Consider the following 19,192-nt stretch of genomic DNA (forward strand, 5'->3'; position numbering starts at 1 on the left):
TTCAAATGTGCGGCCTCTAATCTTGACACGCTCACCAAAAACCTTATGGGGTACTTAATCTACATTCATATTTTTTACCTGGCTTTGTGGCTTTGTTGGCTTTGTTGGACCTTAGGCAAGGTTTACCTTCGACATTCAAACATCACTTATGTGGAATCAAAACTTGTTTCACCATACACGCTGCCTATGCATGCATGTTCAATTGTGTACGACACAACAACGTTGCATCTCATCGTCATCTCGGTTCCTCACAACACGTCTCATGCATCGTGATGCAATTTCAAGTCTCGAGATAGCTTCTCGAGATAGCTTGACCATCTTGGTTGTGTAGACACATCCCTCGGGATAGTTTGGCCAAGTGGTCTAAGGTGCCAGATTTAGGCTTTGGTTTGAAGGGGCGTGGTCCCACAGCTGTCATTTATTTTCATTTTTTGTAAACCTTCAAGCCCGCTGCTAGCACATATTATAAAAACCTCATTTTTTGTGCGGCTTCGTGATCTTGACACGCTAGCCAAAAACCTTATGGGGTACACAATCTCCATTCACATTTTTCACCTCGGCTTTGTGGCTTTGTTATACCATAGGCAAGGTTTGCCTTCAACGTTGAAACATCACTTATGTGGAATCAAAACTTGTTTGACCACACACGCCGCCTATGCATGCATGTTCTATCATGTGCGACACAACAATGTTGCATCTCATCATTATCTCGGTTCCCAACAACACGATCCATGTATCGTGATGCAATCTCATGTCTTGAGATACTCGATCATCTTGGTTTTTCTAGACACATTCGTTGGGACAGTTTGGCCGAGTGGTCTAAGGCGCCAGATTTAGGCTCTGGTCTGAAAGGGCGTGGGTTCAAATCCCACAGCTGTCATAATCATACTTTTTCAATCTCATCGTCCGACCCATGCATCGTATTGCAATCTCATGTCTAGAGATAGCTTGACTATCTTGGTTTGTCAAGGCACATCTGTCGTACAGTTTAGTCGAGAGTGGTTTAAGATGCCAGATAGATTTGGGCTCTAGTTTAAAAGGGTATGGTTTTAAAACTCGTCTATTATAAAGAGATTCTAACCCAACTCTAACCCAACTCCAACCAGTGTCTCGTGATCTTGTCACGCTCACGACAAATCTAAAGGAGTACTCAATCTCTATTCACATTTTTCACTCGACTTTATGGCTTTGTTATACCTTAGCAGAGTTTTCTTCCGCATTCAAACATCCATAATGTGGAATTAAAACTTGTTTGACCACACACGCCGTCTATGCGTGCATGTTCAATCATGTGCGACACAACATTGTTGCATCTCATCGTCGTCTCGGTTCCCAACAGCACAACCCATGCATCGTATTGTAATCTCATGTCTCGAGATAGCTCGACCATCTTGATTTGTCCAAACACATTCGTCGGGATAGTTTGGCCGAGTTGTCTATGGTGCTAGACTTCGACTCTGGTTTAAAAGGGCATGGATTCAAATCCCACAGCTGTCATTTATTTTAATTTTTTGTAAAGCCTCGTGCCCGCTGCTAACACATATTGTTTGTTTTGACTTTTTATTTATCGTTGTTAACATCGTGGTTTTAAAACGCGTCTAATATGGAGAGAGTCTAGCCCAACTCCGACCAGTGCATCGTGTCAAAGTCATACTTTTTCAAATGTGCGGCTTTGTGATCTTGACACGATCATGACAAACCTTAAGGAGTACTTAATTCCCTTTCATATTTTTCATCTAGCTTTGTGGCTTTGTGGCTTTGTTGGACCTTAGGCAGGGTTTGCCAAGGGTTTCAAACATGAATAATGTGGAATTAAAACTTATTTGACCGCACACTCTGCCTATGCGTGCATGTTCAATCATTTGTAACACAACAACATTGCATCTCATGGTCATCTCGGTTCCCAACAACACGACCCATGCATCGTGATGCAATCTCATGTCTTGAGATAGCTCGACTATCTTAGTAGTCCAAACACAATTGTTGGGATAGTTTGGCTTAGTGGTCCAAGGTGCTAGATTTAGTCTCTGGTTTAAAAAAGGATTGGTTTTTAATCCCATAACTCTCATTTATTTTTATTTTTTTAAAACCTTTAGGAGTACTCAAACCCCATTCACATTTTTCACCCGACTTTGTGGCTTTGTTGGACCTTGGGCAGGATTTTCCTTCGGAATTCAAACATCACTTATGTGGAATTCAAACTTGTTTGATCACACACGCCGCCTATGCATGCATGTTCAATCATGTGGGACACAACACGTTGCATCTCATTGTAGATGAGAGCCCCCTAATTAGGTAAGACTCACAGTCTGCTCAAATCATCGAACATCATAACGGAAAGCGTAGATGAAAGCTATCTCGCGACGAAGAAAAGCAAAGGACACCCAATCATACTACTATAAAAAAAAAAATAAAAAAAAAGTAGTACAAATATAGAAAAAGTAGTACAAATATCAAAAGTAAAGTTAGAATGTCTCAAGTCATGGAGATAGATATAATTGAAGGGCCGTTAATACCTTTTTATATACTGTCTCAAAGTTTGCCATAAGTGAACTAAACATCTATGATGAAAGCTAGAGATCAAAATGATTAATATCAGCAGAAGCGTGGTGGGCCCATAACTCACAGGTCCCACGATTGAAACCTAGCTTTGATATCATCATACTACATGTGAAATAACATAGTCAGCAAAAATAAGGGACACTACTTATCCTACAATACATAAAAGTGGCAGCCAACCACACATCACTCACCTATCTTTTTTGGTTTGATTGTCCTTCTTTCAGTGTCCCTCCACGAGGCGTCTCCGTCATCAAATCGAAGTTAAATCATGCTTCATGATAATGAATTACTTTGTTGATTGAATATCTTAGAGAAAAAAAATACTTGTTTGAGATTTGAATCACTCCGCAGGCAAGATCGATCATGTCAAGCGTAGATGATACTAAACATACAACCTAAACTACATAGCATTACAAAAAAAAAAACTTATTACTTAGTTAAAAGAAGGCATAAATGATCTTTTTACTACCTTTTTCAAGTCTACAAGACAACATAAGTGGTTATATATAGCCTCAACATGAAACCCTTAACCTTCCACTAGGAATTTTAAGAGTTGTATCATTCATACTTTTAGGACTATAGTTAGCCACTATGAAAATGAGAAATTTTAAGAGTTGTGTCATTCATACTTTTAGGACTATAATTAACCACTATGAAAATGTAACGATCTTATTTTTTTTACTAAAATAGAGTCCTACCATATGCATGATGTGATCTTTTTATGTGGAAATATTCATTTTAAATGTTTCATCAGTCCCATGGACTTACATAATAAAAATAAAATTCGTAAATAAATCGAAAACATATAAGAAATGATAATAAACATATATATCCAAAAACTAGAAAACAAATGATGATGGAGTTGACACACGAGTCGTGTGAGTTGCGACTGACGTGGGAAGCGTGTGCGCTGCACATGAGAAGAGCATGACTAGTTTGTCAGGTCACACATGCATTTCTCGAAGAGTGTCCTTTTCAGGTCGTGCGCTGCTGGGAGTGATTTAGTGCTTGTTGGGCCACCCGTGTTGAACCTGGATCCAAAAGTCTATCGGTTTTGTCTCTTTGGCCTATTTTCTACTTCTACTAGATCTTTGGCGCTCACTGAAAATGCATTAAGGAAATAAAAAGTCATAAAATGCATTTATGTCTATCGCGAGATTTCTGATGCGAGGGTGGTTGCTCCCACGAGATCGCTAACTCTTTTATTTTTTTCCTTGTTGTTACCGTAAATGTAACCTAAATGTGAATAAAATTCATAAAATACATTAGTGAGATCCACAAAAAAAAATTTGTAACTAGGATAAATAAAACTCATCTTCCTTAAGCTTATATTTCCTTAAAAGAATTCCATGATTGAGATGTCTTGATTCGTATCATTCTCCACTTCTTCAAGAGGATTCATGGTCGAATCTATTTGTAAAACTTTGCTACAAAAGTAGGTTAAGAAAATACAAAAGACCTCACAACACTTTATCACGTGAATACTCAACACTTTATTCACGTGTACACTCAAGGAATTGTTGGCCATTGTTTGCACTCATTTACACAAATGAAGCTCTCTGTAAGGACATGGCTGATGCGATGGCTCAAAAAGACGGGTAAATTTTTTTGCGAAATAAAAACATTAAAATTTAAAACAAAATTTACATTATACCAAAATAGTGTGCGCACATTAGCAATTTAAAATACAACATCATAGTTAAAAGACAGAATAAGGAACAGACGCAAAACATTTTAAAATAAAAGGGTTGAGACGACAGGTGAGGTTAGTCTATGGCACCTGCTCCAGATTTCGCTCCCGACCTCGACCAGCTCCTTATTACCTGGAAAAAAATTGGAGAATAAGGAATGAGTACAAGACTCAGTAAGTAGCCTACTTGTAGGCTCTTAATCGTGTCCTTGATATGCTAGGGTACCACATTCTTTGTTCTTGCTTGTTCTTGATCTTGTTCTTGTTTTAAGTACTTAAGGCCCTTTAATTCTTGTTCTTGACTTAGGGTTCTTATCTTGATCTTTCTTGAGGACCTTGGTTCTTAAACCCTAAAACCTTGGTTTTCCTTTAAGGGCCTTAGCACTATGGTTTTTGGTTCTTGGTCATTTGTTCCTGGTTCTTGTCCTTAGAACTAGGATCTTGATCCATGTTCTAGTCCTTTATCTTTCTCTTGTTCTTGGTATTCTTGGTTCTTGTTCTATTATTGATTCTTTCTCCAAGACACTTCCCCTAGGATTTACGGCACTAGACATGTACCTGAGAATCTTGCGTCCAAGGCTTCATGCGTTCTAAGCGACACAGCTTTAACTTACGTCCAAGGCTTCATGCGTTCCAAGCGACGTAGTCTTACCGCATCTTAGGGCTTGCCCTTCGATATGGTCTGCTTAACCTATGCCCAAGGTTTCATGCATTCTAAGCGGCATAGTCTAAAAACTTACATCCAAGGCTTCTTACGTTCCAAGCGATGTAGTCTTAAAACTGCATCAAGGGCTTGCCCTATAATACAGTCTGCTTAACCTATGCCCAAGGCTTCATGCGTTCCAAGCGACATAGTCTGAAATCCTACATCCAAGGCTTCTTACGTTCCAAGCGATGTAGTCTTAATACTGCATCAAGGGCTTGCCCTATAATACAGTCTGCTTACCTACGCTAAAGGCTTCATGCGTTCCAAGTAGCGTAGTCTAAGTCATGAACATGCTGTACCGTGGGAGGTCTTAGGAGGTTCTTGATTCGTGGATAAGGTAACTTACTCCCTTCTTGTTCCTCCGTGACCTTAGACTACTCCCCTTGATAGACCATAAAGGTCACTTGCTCGGTGCATACTTGAACATCATCCTGCAAGTCTGTAGGGCATCTCTAATAGGTGAGGGAAACTTGAGGCATGACATCCTGCAAAGGAAACATGGTGCAAGGCATCCCACCTAGAAGAGGAATTATTGGGCACCGCTTGGTGGGAGGTCATGGGTCACTTTGGACATGATTAGAGTATTACCTAGCATTCTTGAGTTTCTGTTTCTGAGTTTGGGGACCTTGATCCCTCGTCCTTGAGTGGTACCTAGCATTCTTCTTGCTTGGGTAGTTGTAAAGCTTGTGTGTTGTTTGTTCTTGGTTCTTAATCTTGTAAGTTTCTAAGGTCCTTAATTCCTTGAGACATAAGTTGTAACTTGTATTTGTAACCATATGAACCCATCTTAGTGTAAGTTGTTCTAGAAGGTCATAGATTCTTAGGGAGTTCTTTAGAGGGTTCTAGAAGAGTCTGAAGTCTTGTGGTGTTTCCTTTAGGTGTTTCTTGGATCCTAACTTGGTTTAGGTTCCAAACTTACTCCAATCAACTTGAAACCTCAAACTTATCTTCATGTCCTTCATAATCGACCTTATAAGAAGTAGCAAATCATCCGGAGCACGTATAGACCTTGAAATCTCATAAGAGTCCTAGGGACATTTTGGCCATTTCACCCCTAATTCTTGGTTTTGCTACTTAACGTGTTCCAATCCCTTTCAACTTTACAAAATCATCAAACATCATAAAATAGGATCTACTTCAGGGTTTCATAGCATTTGGAGGTCATCTAGGTCAGGAACTGTAGGTAGATATCCTTAGGGGCATTATGGTCATTTTGCACCATTTCTTGGTTTACCCACTTATCCTTATCTAATGACTACTAAACTTCATTTAGAACCTCAAAATGCTATAATATGCTCAGAATTAAAATTTTATAGGCAGCGGAGTTCATCTAGTGGGTTATTCTAATGTTACCTAATTACCGAGCAATTTGATAGGTTTAAGGTCTTAACTCGCGGTTCTTTGAGTTTTTCTTTCATCTAATCCTAGTTCGTACTTGGTGTTCATATGAAAATCCAAGTGATTCCTGCAAGTATTTCTTAACAAAAAAATCCAAGGTGGCTACTTGCCTCGTTGTCGACATTCAGGACCTCTGTTCTTGACCTTCCGGTACCCGATTTACCTCAACTTTCCTTTCACACACTCCTTATTATGTCTACTTTCTGGAACCATAGAGTTTTTCATGAGAATCCATCTGGAAGGGGGTTAAAATTGAGAAAAACCGAGGGAAGGTTGAGTTTTGGGTTGACATGGCCAGTTCAACTGAACCGCCCACGTCATCGTCTTCTTCCTCCAGACAGGGAGAAGGCGCGTGCGACCGTTCGCGCCGCCGTCGTAAACTCGCCCTCCCCAACTCCTATCACACTGTTCGTCTCCTCGATTCCTTCATAAAACTTAAAGAAGGTGTTACAAGGAAGAGCTAGGGATTGATTTTTTACCTTCTCATCGGATTGTAGCCTAAGATATTTGCTTCCAAATTTCGTCCAAAATATGATTTCTCGCTGGAGTAAAAACAGAGGATTTCTTATTGGGTAGCCAATTCTAGGGGTTTTTTAGGCTCGATTTCGTCACGAAACCTCTTCCTTATTGTTCCTTTAATATAAAGGAATTAGTTTGGAGGAATGACTTTGAGTGTAGGACCTTAATTTTGAGAAATCACTCTCGGTCTGCAAGTTACCCGACGCCTCCAATTTACAATCTCTTGGGTATCTTGTTCTTTGACGTTTCAGCTCTTTATTCCTTCATCAAAGTTACTCATCTTCTTTTTTTCTGAAGCTAAAGGAATCCTTAATTTGAAGAAAAAGTGGCCGTAGATAGGAATTCGACACTTACCTCCAATTTGAGCCCGAAACGGATTTTCTTCAATTGGGAACGTTCCTGAGGTTATTTCTCTTCGCGGTCTTCTATGAAAACATTCCTTGGAGGTGCAGAAACCTATTGGGGTCGTCCTTGCTCGAAGAATACTTGTATGTCCTTGGATTGGAATTTTGAGTTTTCCTTGAAGCTTTTTAATGGCAGATTGGATTGGGCGAATGGCTTCTAGGCACTTTCAGGACTCTATTCCTTCGTAAAACTTGTGGGTAATGTTGTTTAGAAGCTATAGGAACAAGTTTGAAAGGAAATGGTGGAGAATTGCTCTCGAATTTGGAAGAAGCCTGGGAGTAGGAGACCCAAAATCTAAACACTTATTGCCAACAGCTAGGTGCTCGACCTTGCTCGATTCTTGTTCCAAATGATTGCCCCAACTACAGAATTTATAGGGGAAACTTAAACCAACATTGGGAGCTCCAGAATCATTGTGAATTGTCGGTTGGATTTTCTAGAAAATCCGTTGGAAATATCTATTCCGATCAGAGCCTCACCGACGTTGGTTTTGAATCCTAGCCGTTGGATGTGACGATCCGTGAGTTTTCTAGAATATATACAAGTTTGGAGGTGATCCAGCAGCTGAGACTCAAATTCGAAGGATTTTGTGCAGAAGGCACTGTGAAGGTTCTGATTTTTTAGCAGAATGGTAAATCCGTAATTGTCCTTAACTTCAAGGGTATTTTGGTAATTTGCCACTTTTCGAATATTTTATTATTATTTTCTCAAAAAATCCATAATTTTCCTAAAAATTCTTCATCTCTTGTTGGTCATTTCTCCGGTCTTGAACATCTTGAAATTCCTTCTAGATAAGGAATTAAAAATCTCGCAAGATCCTTGATATTGGAAAAATGACATTTTCGTCCCTTTCGCTTATGCTTTCATTCCAATCATTCTCCAAAGGTCTTAAGTCCTTAAGATTACTCCTTAGGGTATAGAAATGACTTACTAAGTCTCCGTTTCCTTGCTTAATTCTCATAATTTCTTTCCTAGGATCTTTTGTGTCATGCATAGGTGGCTTTCCTTCACTTTTAGGGTGTTACAACACGTGACTAGATTACTCAAATTTGATTGGAAATTGTTTATGTATGCAGGTACAAGCAAACCATTAGGCACAAAAGGAAGCTATCTTAAAGGTATTTCATGCAGGACTTCAGATGATTGCAGGGATAATGTTTTTTGTGATTGTAAATTAAACATCTGCTTCTGTCATGGCAAGAAGCATCCCTTCAACTTCAACTCCAAGTCTCACAAGATGAGTAAGAACATTCATTTAGAAGACAACAAGGAGATCAAAGAAGTGCCTCTCAACAACTAATCAAAATAATGAAGATGATCATAAAGAACTTGATCGATGTGACCCTGTATTTAGATTCTCATAATAAATAAACGATATTTTTGTTTAGTTTGTGTGCCTCTTAAGGTTTCGGGTCATAGTATATCATACGAATACAAGATACACTGACATGCTCGTTCCACATGAAGCTATTTAATGCAACAAATTATTCATAACAACATACCATAAAGAATCATATACATGACAAAGACATCATGAGTCAAAAATCGAGACTCGAATCTATCTCGAACTCTATAGCTCCATAGTTCATGCACACTCTCGTCTCGGGTGTGCAGTTAGTTTATATTTAAAAAGATGAGTAGTGTGATATAGTAACAATGTTTAGAAAATGCTCAATTTTGAAGGACAAGAAAGAGAGTAATCTAAAAATTATTGTTATAATTATTTATATTATGATTGCGATTATTATATTATGATGAGACGGTTTAGGTGAGATCTACCGTAGACCCAACTTTCAATTCCCTTATGGAATCTAGTTGGTCTTGGGATCATCTATGCTCCTCTCTTCTTGAGAATTTATACATCTCTCATTATTATATGGACAACTATCTCTCGAGTTATGGTTTAGGTTATTCCTCAATAGAAAAATAAAGTAGAGCATCTAGAACCCAAGCACAGAGCATGCGTGTGGGGAGTGTGTAGAAAAGTACAATGCATCCAAATCAACCGATAAATGAAATTAGAGCCAAAGCGAAAACATGATGTTTTAATCCACAAGACACAAAATCATATTTGCATACGTGCATTTTCCAACCTTAATAGTGGGGTCACTTCTTAAGTATTTTTCAATATTCATTCTATCATTAAAAAAATTTTTACAGTAATGAAAAGGACATATAAACAGTTGTTGGCTTCTCCTATGGAGGCTATAGAACGAAATCTTTTGTGCTAAATCCAACATTTATTATATTTTTCTCTCTTTTAATTTCGTTTTACAAGAGTCACTATGGGGTCACCTCCGGAGTATTTTTCAATATTCATTCTACCATTAAAAATAAAGGTTTGAAATATTTGTTTAGAGGTCAAAAGTATTTCTATTTGAATCACATCCAAAATATAGGATCATTACCATCAAATTTTGAAAAATTCATTGGTTGATTATTGGAGGTTAGTCTTTTTAGTTATTCCCATTTGGGTTATCATACCATATTTCGGTTTCATATTACCTAATTTAGCAAATATTCCTCAATTATATAAAAGTTTTGGGTACAAAATTGAAGACACAAAATTATCATCACCCAAAAATCTCTAAAATCCCTTCCAAAGTCATGGACAAGAACATTTCTATCAAGTTCCCTTTCCTAGCTACAATCATCTTGTTCTTCGCCATAATCGATACAGGTTTAAAATATGTTGTAGTTATTAAAATGATATATCTTGTTTTTTCTTCAAATGATTAAAATGATCCTAATTCATTACATGCATCCCTTTTGTGATCTGGTAGGTTAATTTTGTTAATCATAATATTTCTTCTTGTATTAAATAAATAACATCCCATTTAATGTTGTATTTCTAAAATCAAATATTAGTAAAGTAATTGAATGTCCCATAATGGGATGGACAACAATGAAACTCACCTCACCCCGTCAAACCATTTTACAATACAACATAGTAGCAAACAAACTTAGTCTCAACTTGGCTTTCGTTGTTGCGATGATATTGTTCCTCGTCTCTTCTTTCGGTAACTTTCAATCTCATTTATTTTTCTTCTGTTTTGTTGTTCTTCATTTTAAAAGCCTATATTTAAATTTTATGATAATATTGAGGGAAATGTTGATAAAATAATTGTATGTATAGATATTACGAATTGTATATATAACTTTATGTGTATTTTTCATGGATTAATTATATGTTGAGTGAGGATATAATATGTTGAAATGATTCGTATTGATCTGTGGGGATAGTTTTCACTCTTAGAAACAAGGAGTAAGTAATGTGATCTTGTCAGAGTGGAATGTCGAGGCCATCAGATGTTGAATCTGAATTTCGAATCTTGATCTAAATCTTCGGCGCGAGGCATTATAAATTAAATATATATATATATATATATAAAGAGTTTCAATCTGTAGAAACTTTAAAATTAAGTGTGTTTTTCAGGAAGCAATTGTTTTTGGGTATCCTCCTAGAAAATTTCCTAAGAAGCATATGATTGAGATCAAATCATGTCGAAATGACCCATGTGAGTCTTTGGTGATATTCTTCACCTCTTAGAAACTAGGTGTCAGTAACTTGACCATGTCGCTAGGGTTGCATAGGATTAATGTCGGTGCAATCAAGTATCAACTTCAGATTATGAATCCTTATATGAATCCTATGCATGTGGTGTTATAAACGGTATTAGGCGACACCTCTCCTAGTAGATACAAACAACGTGTAAATTTCATTTCAATGGCTCAATCACATGACCTAAAAAATTAAGCGTAATTTTCATTATGTTGGATGACTTCTCAGTATGTTAGTGAGAACAAAACATGTTGGTATGTCGGGACTGTCTTCCCTCTTAGAACCGAGGACTAGGTAACGTGAGCATGTTGCAGGAGAATGTCGGAGCCTTCAAATGCTAAGAATCCTAGACATCGAGCTGAAATTTAGTACTCTTTGATTATACGTGACTAGATGGCTCAAATTTGATTGAAAATTATTTACGTATGCAGGTACAACCAAACCATTAGGCACAAAAGGCAACTATCTTAAAGGTATTTCATGCACGACTGCAGATGATTGTAGGGATAATGTGTTTTGTGATTGTAAATTAAACATCTGCTTTTGTCATGGCAAGAAGCATCCCTTCAACTTCAACTCCAACTCTCACAGGATGAGAAAGAACATTCATTTAGAAGACAACAAGGAGATCAAAGAAGTGCCTCAAAACAACTAATCAATATAATGAAGATGATCATAAAGAACTTGATCGATGTGACCCTGTATTTAGATTCTCATAATAAATAAATGATATTTTTGTTTAGTTCGTGTGCCTCTTAAGGTTTCGGGTCATAGTATATCATACGAATACAAGATACACTAACATGCTCGTTCCACATGAAGCTATTTAATGCAACAAATTATTCATATAACAACATATCATAAAGAATCATATACATGACAAAGACATCATGAGTCAAAAATCGAGACTCGACTCTATCTCGAACTCTATAGCTCCATAGTTCATACACACTCTCGTCTCCGGTGTGTAGTTAGTTTCTATTTAAAAAGAAAGAGTAGCTTGATATAGTAGTAACCTTTAAAAAATGCTCAATTTAGAAGGACAAGAAAGAGAGAAAGAGAGAAAAAGAGAGTTATCTAAAAATTATTGTCATAATGATTTATATTATGATTACGATTATAATTATTATATTATGATGAGACGGTTTCAGGTGAGATCTATCATGGACATAACGTTCAATTCCCTTATGGAATCTAGTCGGTTTGGGGAACATCTTTGCTCCTCTCTTATAGAGAGCATATACATCCCTCATTATTATATTTATGACTATCTCTCAAGCTTTGGTTTAGGTTCCTCAATAGAAAAAAATAAAATAGAGCATCTAGAACCCAAGCGGGGAGCATGTGTGTGGGCAGTGTATAGAAAAGTACAATGCATCCAAATCCACCAAAAAAATTAAATTAGAGCCAAAGCCAAGACATGATGTTTTATGCCACTAGACACGAACTCATATTTGCATGTGTGCATTTCTCGACCCTAATCGAGACTTCATGCATTATGCTCATGCATTGGGGGATACCCCTATTCCATCACGAGGGTACGGACACATACACCACTAGACAGATGAAGTATTATTATGTTTTAGATAATGCTGCCATTGCGGTTATTAATTCTAATGGGTGTCCAGCATAAGAAGCTACCAGAGTAGGCTTGTCCGACAAGAAAAGGGGTCCAGCAGTGTACGAACTATCTAATGAGCTTGTACTTGCACGTATGGGCTGTGTGTAGAGTATATGACACACATCTAAGTTGCCCATTAATATAGTATCGTGGGAAAAAAGACTGATATGATAGGTCCCGTCATTGCATTCGCATGTTTATTGCATTTAATCCCAATAGCGGGGTCATTTCCTGAGTATTTCTCAAAATACTCAAGCCACGTGTTACCTCTATTTCAAGTTAAGGCAAGACATTTCTCAATTATATAAGAGTTTGGGTAGAATTATCAGCCCCCAAAAATGTACAAGTGCAATCATCTTGTTCTTCACCGTCTTCGATACAGGTATCTTGTAGTTATTAAAAAATGTATAAGTGTTTGAGGGTTGAGTCGGGTCAGGTCAGATTATGAGATTTTCTAGACCGAACCCAATTATTTGCATTATAAATTTTTCAGCATAAACAACCCTGTTATATAATGAATCCAACTCAACCCAACTCGACCATAAATTTTTTGGGATAGATAGTTGGTTCAGGTAGTTCGAGTTATTTATTCAATTTTTTTTATTTTGATAAAATAAAAGTTTGTAAAATATATGTTTATTTATTTTCATACGTTTGGTTACCATTTGCAATTCAATTTTATGAGCAAACATGTATATCTTAAAATTAAACGTAAGTTTGATTGTACAAAGATTCAAACTAATAAGTTTTAGGGTTACCAAAGAACGAACCAGTAGAACTCAATTCAACATATATTTTGAAAAATTACTTTAACCAGATCTGGTAGAAAATAAATAATTATGAAATAAAATAAATACATATATATAAACACTTTTACCGGATCTAGTAGAAAATAAATAATCATGAAATAAAATAAATACGTATATATAATTTTATTGTACACAAAAATGTATACCGGATCTAGTAGAAAATAAATAATCATGAAATAAAATAAATACGTATATATAATTTTATTGTACACAAAAATGTATATTTTAAAATTAACAATCAATTTAGATGGTTTTGGTTCAATCTAGTTTTGGGGAACCCATAAACAACCTCACTCATAAAAGTTTTCAGTTATTTGAATCTAGTCCAAATAAGTTCATAACTGAACTCGAACCAGATTGGTTCAGTCAATCCATCTAGTTTCGGGAGAACCCTTAAACCAACTCAATCATAAAAGTTTTCAGTTATTTGAATTCAGTCCAAATAAGTTCATAACCTAACTCGAACCGCACAGGTTGGGTTGGGTTGATCGAATTTTTTGAGTCATTAGATTGATTTTGATATTAATTTGAGTATTACTTTGTTTGATGAACAGTGACAAGCAAACCATTGGGAATACAAGGAAGTCATATTCATATTACGTGCAACACTGTCCAAGATTGCTTTAATCCTAAGGTTTGTGAGTGCAAATTTGGGCTGTGTTTTTGCGTACCTAAGAGCCCGTCGCCGCACTTCAGCTTCCACCATGACAACATCAGTGATACCACTCAAAACTAAGAAGTGGTTCTCAACAACTATTCAATAAATACCATTATTTTCATTGCAATATGCTTTACACAAATGAATAAGACTGTGATAAAACCATGTATTTCAATATTATATATTAGATTAAATTGAAAAATTACTTTTCATTTATGATTTATGAGTTTGAGTATGATTATTGTGGATGAGCGATTGAGGTAGATGAGAGATGACTGCGTGAATTCCGTCGTTTTATAGAACGTTTTATAGGGCCGTTATGTATCGTCGTCAGCCTCAAGGTTTTATGACGCATCTACTATGGAGAGGGTCTAGCCTTACTCCGACTAGTCTTTGCGTCGTCTGGTGACTGGCTTTCGTACCATTTGTAATGGCCCAAAGCAGACAAAGTTGGGCTTGGCTGTTACAAATGGTATCAGAGCCAAACACCGGGCGGTGTGTTAGCGAGGACGTTAGGCCCTCAAAGGGGTGGATTGTGAGATCCCACATTGGTTGGAGAGGGGAACGAAACATTCCTTACAAGGGTGTGGAAACCTCTTCCTAATAGACATATTTTAAAACCATGAGGCTGACGACGATACATAGCAAGCCAAAGCGGACAATATCTCTTAGTGGAGGGCTTGAGTAGTTATACTTTAGTTGTCATATATCTTACAGGCAAATGTCTTTGCTGCCGAAAATCCAAATCTTTCAACTAAAAACAATAAACAGAGCATTCTTGATTAGCCACTTCATGATCAAGTCTTTACTTTGTGTTAGTAGGACCAGTCAAAGCTCTATGCTCTCTCTTTTAGTGTGGGATTATGTGCGGGAGAGAAAGGAATCTGTGGTGGCAGCGAACAACGAACAACAAGACTACAACTTAATTTTGACTTTTCACTCTATAAGATGAGCACAATTCATTAAACAAAAAATTACAATACTATGAAAGTTATTAAAAGATCAGAATCAGTTCAATCTCCTCGTCCCTCTCGCGTGCCACGACCTTGTCTATACCCGAAAACATAAAAAAAAATTTAGTAGATGCATTTTAATACACAAAAATACTGGAGTCATCACATGGTTGATGTTTTCACCTTCCTCACTAGTCCGGTACTACGACCTTGTCTTAAATAAGCCTAAAACCAGAATATGATTTTAGGTCCCATTAGACATTGAAAGACTTACATGTGTGTATTTTTTTATCTTAACAATAGGGTCACTTATGGTGTTTTTTTAAATAGTCATTCTAGTCCTAACATTTTTTCTGTTAAAAACATGATTCATAACTATTAATTTAAATTTTATTGTCAAGTAAATAAATAAAGGCTCCAAGGTTTCATGAAAACATTTGAAAACTCTCATAATATGTATATTGCATACCTTAATATTAGAGACGTTACACATAATTTACATTTTCATCCATGAATTTTTACTAATTACGATGTTTTGGTTTGTAAAAGGTTAATATCTATAAATGTTTAAAAGAATTAAAAAAAATTTAAAAAAAAATTATGAAGAAATTAGCGATACTTTTTTATTTTTTGAGTTGTTCTGCTGGATCGATCGTTCAAGACCTTTGGTCTCTATCCGGACCCGATGAATAAAATGGGAACACTTCTTATGGACTCGATGAGAATGATTCTGATCTAGTTCATGACCTATTAGAAGTAGAAGGCGCTCTGTTTGGATTGGGATCCTCACGGACAAAAAAGATTGCAGTCAGTTTGATAGTGATCGAGTGACATTGCTTCTTCTGCCCGAACCTAGGAATCTCTTCGATATGATACAAAATGGATCAGCATCATAATTATTTTAAATTAATTAACCAAAAGATAATGCTAAAGACCAAACTGAGCATCAGTGACAATTAGGAGTAAAATGTAAAATATTCGAACCAATAACCAAATGAAAACTAAACTTCGAAGTATAATAAAAATGTAACTGTGGGATCTCACATCGGTTGGAGAGGGGAACGAAACATTCCTTATAATGTCGTAGAAACTTCTCCCAAGCAGTCACGTTTTAAAACCGTGAGGTTGAGAGCAATATGTAACGGCTCAAAACGGACAATATTTTTTAGCGGTGGGCTTGGACGGTTGTAACATATCAAAGAATGACAATTTTTGTTAACAGTAAGCTTGGACTATTGTAACAGATCAAAGCAGACAATATCTATTAGCGGTGGACTTGGGTATATATATTAACGAAAAATATTTCTTAGGGGTGAGATTAAAATGATATATATATATTTTTTTAATTCTTTCCATCCTTTGGAAGAAATAAAAACTTGATCCCAATTCATTACTTGCATCCCTTTTGTGGTCTTTACATTAAGTTTGTAAATGGTAATCTTAGTGTATTAAATTCATAACATCCCATTTAATGTTGTATTACTAAAATTTATATTAGCAAATTAATTGAATATTGTCCCAAAGATTATACAATGGGATGGACAACAATGAAATGAACCTCATCCCATCAAACCATTTACAATACAACATAATCGCAAACAAACTTAGTCTCAACTTTGCTTTCATTATTGTCATGATATTGCTCCTCGTCTCTTATTTTGGTAATTTTCAACCTTGTTTCTTTTTCTTCTTTTTTTTTTTTTTTTTTTTCGTTTTTTTGATATCTCTCCAAAAGTAGAGTTATATCAAGTCTTTTTACAGTTAATTTTGCACTTATACTCACCATTTTCTCATTAATTGCTCCATTTATTCTAATTAGTATACATGAAATATCCAATTGTGGTTTAATATGAAAAGAATATTAATTTCCAGAAATCGAGCTTAATTGTACGCTTAATTGAGCTATTTGGTAAAATTCTAGAACATTTATGCTGAAACCATGATGCTATAGCAAATCTTGAAACAACACTGCTTGCAAATCTAGAAATAAATTGCAGACCTTGATGCTGAAGCAATCAGCAAATCTGGAAATAAATTGCAGACCTTGATGCTGAAGCAATCCGGAAAGTAAACTTTTCGGGGATGACCTGGAAATTTTAATCCACATCAGCAGTCCATGTGGATCATTGGCTACCAAATTAGAAACATCGTAGGTGGACAATTTTATCCTTTCTCAGCCCTAAATTAGAAGAAACAAGCATTATAAAAGGAAAAGGATACCTAAAATAGGGAGGGGCCACACTTGGGGGAGAGAAATCGGATTAGACAGCAGCAGCGGAGGGGTCACACTTGGGGAGAGAAATCGGATTAGACAGCAGCAGCGTTCGCTGCTGTGAAACCAGAGAAGAAGAAGAAAATCCTAATCCAGCAACTATTGACAGCAGAAGGAAAAGGAGACCAACAAGGATTGATTAGGGCAAAGAGGTGGACGTGAGAGCTCAAGGGAAGGGAACTTCCAGAACGACAACAAAACAGGATAACTTTCTATTTCCTTATTCTCTTTTCTCATTCCATCAATTTTACATGATTGAGATGCAAATTCCTCTGTTTAATTTAGTTTGTATGGAGAGCTTGTTGGATCGATATGACAACCCTAGAAGGGGTGAACAGGGTTTCAACAATAATTTTTTTTTTTTTTTTAATAACAATAAAACTTGATACCATGCCATAAAAATTAACAATAATTTAGAATTTAAATAGAAAAAGGAATTTAAATAGGAAAAGGGTTAGAAAATATAACACCTTAGTTTTATAGTGTTTGGGTCAAACTCGACATACTCCACTACCCAAGCGCCTCTTGGGAATTTGAATAAAACTTTCTGACTCTTTCCTCGGATCAGAGCCCGAGCCGAACCGCTACACCGCTCCTTTTACGAGTGCAAGAACAAACTCAGTCCTTTCCACGACTCAGGATCAAACCGGTATATCGTTCTTTTTACGAGTTCAAGAGCAAACTCAATCGTTTCCACGACTCAAGATCAAACCGGTACAACTGTCTGAAATCTTATAGAAACACACCACAACTCTCTGAAGTAAGAGATTTACAATTTTCTCACAATACATAGATCTCTCTCAAGAATAAGATAAACAAGAAATAGAATTGGAAGCTTTGGAGAGAGCAACAATGGAGGCTTTTAAACAAAAATTTTAGATCGAAACACACCACAACTCTTTGAAGTAATAGATTTACAATTTTCTCGCAATACAATAGACATCTCTCTATATCTCTCAAGAATACGATAAATAAGTTTAAAATTGGAAGCTTTGGAGAGACCAACAATAGAGGCTTTTAAACAAAAATTTTAGATCCAGAAAACTATGGAAAATTGTGTATTGTGTTCTATGTTGTATGTGTTGTGTTCTGAAAAATATGAAGAGGTGATGAGAGAAATAGAATGAGGCTTTTAAACAAAAATTTTAGATCGAGAAAACTATGGAAATTGTGTATTGTGTTTTGAAAAATATGAAGAGGTGATGAGAGAAATAGAATTGGAAGCTTTGGAGAGAGCAACAATGGAGGCTTCTAAACAAAAATTTTAGATCGATAAAACTATGGAAATTGTGTATTGTGTTTTATGTTGTGTGTGTTGTGTTCTGAAAAATATGAAGAGGTGATGAGAGAAATAGAATTGGAAGCATCTCTCTCAATCTCTCTAAAAAATAAGATACACAAGAAATAGAATTGGAAGCTTTGGAGAGAGCAACAATGGAGACTTTTAAACAAAAAAATTTAGATCTAGAAAACTATGGAAATTGTGTATTGTATTCTATGTTGTGTGTGTTGTGTTCTGAAAAATATGAAGAGGTGATGAGAGAAATAGAATTGGAAGCTTTGGAGAGAGCAACACCACACGTCTCTCTGAAGTAATAAATTTACAATTTTCTCACAATACAATAGACATCTCTCTCAAGAATAAGATAAACAAGAAATAGAATTGGAAGCTTTTGAGAGAGCAACAATGGAGTCTTTTAAACAAAAATTTTAGATCGAGAAAACTATAGAAATTGTGTATTGTGTTCTATGTTGTGAAAAATATGAAGAGGTGATGAGAGAAATAAAATGAGGCTTTTAAACAAAATAAAATGAGGCTTTTAAACAAAAAATTTAGATCAAGAAACTATGAAAATTGTGTATTGTGTTCTATGTTGTTTGCTGTGTTCTGAAAAATATGAAGAGGTGATGAGAGAAATAGAATGAGGCTTTTAAACAAAAATTATAGATCGAGAAAACTATGGACATTGTGTATTGTGTTTTATGTTGTGTGTGTTGTGTTCTGAAAAATATGAAGAGGTGATGAGTTTAAATAGG

The 19,192-nt window shown here is 36.1% G+C and overlaps 1 non-coding gene across 1 annotated transcript; it reads left to right on the plus strand.

Annotated features, from left to right (window-relative positions):
• Nucleotides 1–800: 800 nt before the first annotated feature.
• On the plus strand, nt 801–880 carry TRNAL-UAG (transfer RNA leucine (anticodon UAG)). Its single transcript has one exon. It is a non-coding gene; the product is annotated as a tRNA-Leu (tRNA).
• The last annotated feature ends 18,312 nt before the right edge of the window (nt 881–19,192 follow it).

This window comes from Cucurbita pepo, chromosome 15 (genome assembly GCF_057944985.1).
Source record: "Cucurbita pepo subsp. pepo isolate OVF chromosome 15, ASM5794498v1, whole genome shotgun sequence".
In the NCBI taxonomy this organism is placed as follows: domain Eukaryota; kingdom Viridiplantae; phylum Streptophyta; class Magnoliopsida; order Cucurbitales; family Cucurbitaceae; genus Cucurbita; species Cucurbita pepo.